The sequence below is a fragment of the Sinocyclocheilus rhinocerous genome, unplaced genomic scaffold (genome assembly GCF_001515625.1).
Source record: "Sinocyclocheilus rhinocerous isolate Xijiao unplaced genomic scaffold, SAMN03320098_v1.1 scaffold928, whole genome shotgun sequence".
NCBI classification, from domain to species: Eukaryota; Metazoa; Chordata; class Actinopteri; order Cypriniformes; family Cyprinidae; genus Sinocyclocheilus; species Sinocyclocheilus rhinocerous.
Window position 1 is genome coordinate 107,120 of NW_015650000.1, and position 2,417 is coordinate 109,536.

The window sequence follows — 2,417 nt, forward strand, 5'->3', positions numbered from 1 at the left end:
GCAATAAAAGCAATTTTTGCAGCGTGAATGAATGAATGAGGTATTTAAACATTGCTTATGCTTTAAAAAGGGGGAGGAGACTGAAAGAAACTCTGGGTTTACCGAAGAAAACCTGCTCCCGACCAGGGGTGTGTTTTCCCGTACAACTACGTAACTCGCTGATTAATTCAATTAAATTCAATTCAAGTTTATTTGTATAGCGTTCATATATTTATATATATAGTTTATTTATTTGTTTATTTTCACGATACAAATCGATGCAAAGCAACTTTACAGCAAATTAAGTTTCTACAATATTTAGTGGTAGCTTATCAGTGGTGACTGTCAGTTAATGTACATATGGCAGAAATGTACAGAATCGAAAATAGCAGAGGACCTAGGACAGACCCTTGTGACACTCCATATTTTACTGGTGATAATTGAGATGACTCCCCATTTAAATGAACAAAATGGTAGCGATCGGACAGGTAGGATCTAAACCATCTTAAAGTCTGCCCTTGAATACCTGTATAGTGATTAACCACCATAGTATGATGCATCGTTGTGGAAATGAACTAGCTAGTCATGACTGTTTCCCGAAACCATGGTACCTGTGTCGCAGATCCATCGTTTAAACCACGTTGGTTTGAGCTGTCGTTATGACGTTGTTCTTCTTCTTCTTCGATCTAATAGCCGACTGGTGCCATGAGCACATACCGCCACCTACAGTAATTTGGTTTTATTTTCTCTTTTTTTCGACTCGAATTACGGTTTTGAAATGACGTTACGTATGAGTGGAGTAATAACGCAACATTCATTTGTTCCACAATAAATTATATACATATACACACGGAGTTAAAAATTTGCTCTTTTCTGATCCCAATGTCTGTAATTTCACAATTTCATATAAATACCATTTCTTATTTAATATTGATAGGCTACATAAGCACAACTGAAAAAAGATGGGGTTTTTTTTTAAACTGTGATGTACTGTTGTGGACACCTGTTGCTTATTTTGCTCAATAATTTTTCCTATTTAAGTCCCCTTGTCATTCAGCCATGTGTTAATGAAAATGACACAAAAAAAACTATTTTCAAAGCATGAAATTGCAGTTCTTTTGGAGGAGGTGGAAAATAATAAAATCCAGCTATTTTCAAAGCTGAAAAACAGCATTACAAATGCTGACAAAAAGAAAATCTGGGCAGAAATCACTCAAAAAATAAATGCTGCTGGCTATGGGTACGAACGAAGCCCAGAAGAAGTCAGGAATAAGTGGAGGGACTTCGCAAGTGTGACAAAATGGAGGGCTGCGGCATGTAAGAGGGAAGCAAACAAGACAGGTGGGGGTATCAATTCAGTTCCTCCTCTCACTACAGAAGAAGAGAAAGTTTTGGCCTGAGGGGCCTGAAACATTGGAAGGGATCCTTGGACGTATAAATGCATGTGCATTAACCAGGCCTTTGCCTTCAAAGTTCAGGCCTCCAACATCAGGCCCTCTCCAGTCTCAGCAAATCTTCATGTGACAGCAGTAACACCTTTGCTGTTACACCCTGCAAACATGTCCTTGTGGGGCCCATGCTGGCCTTTTGCAGGCACAATGGGCTAGGGCCAGCCCACACCAAACCTAAACAGGCCCAGTGCGGGCTTGCCCAGGAGAGAACAAAATTGTCACTTCCTGATAAACTGGCAATATAAATCACTAAGAAACGTAGGAGACTATAATAATTTTCATATATAATAAATTACTTGCGCCTCAGAGAGATTACATTGCTTTGTTTGCTTTCTGTTATTTTTTTGTATGCATTTTGTGTATATGCATTTTTGGCTATATGTAGCTGCATTAACATGAATTGATTTCTATTCTATTTTGTATTTAATAAATTCATTGATTGGAAATCCCTTTGACTACTGTACATTTTTGACAATATAGACATTAGTTATGTGGTGTTTTTCCCAAAGACTTAAGTTATAGTATCTGAAAAGTATTTAAAGTGAAACCGATGTATTGTAGAATGTTTGATCAGGATTGGAACTGAGCTGTGCAGGAAGGTAGATCTCCATGAACAGTATTTGGCACCCCTGTTGTAGATTAATAGTGTGGGCCTAGTGAGGGCTTCCTGGGGTCTAAAGCCTTCTACACACTGCACGATTTTAGCAATCCTATAAGATAATTGTTGGTCACACTGTGCGACATGGATCTAATAAACGTGGGTACGACATGCTTGTAGACTGTACGATGATGACACCTATTGACTCGTAGGCTACGACGCACGTTTCTATAGAAGAATAAAATGTCATTAGCATGGGCTAGTGGTAAACAAAAAGAGCATAATGAATCACACTTTGACAGTTGTAGTTTTTATGTGTGCTGAAAAAAAGTGGGAGTGGCGAAAGAGGAAGGAATAAGAGCTTGAGGTAAGCAGTTTTATGTTTTAGC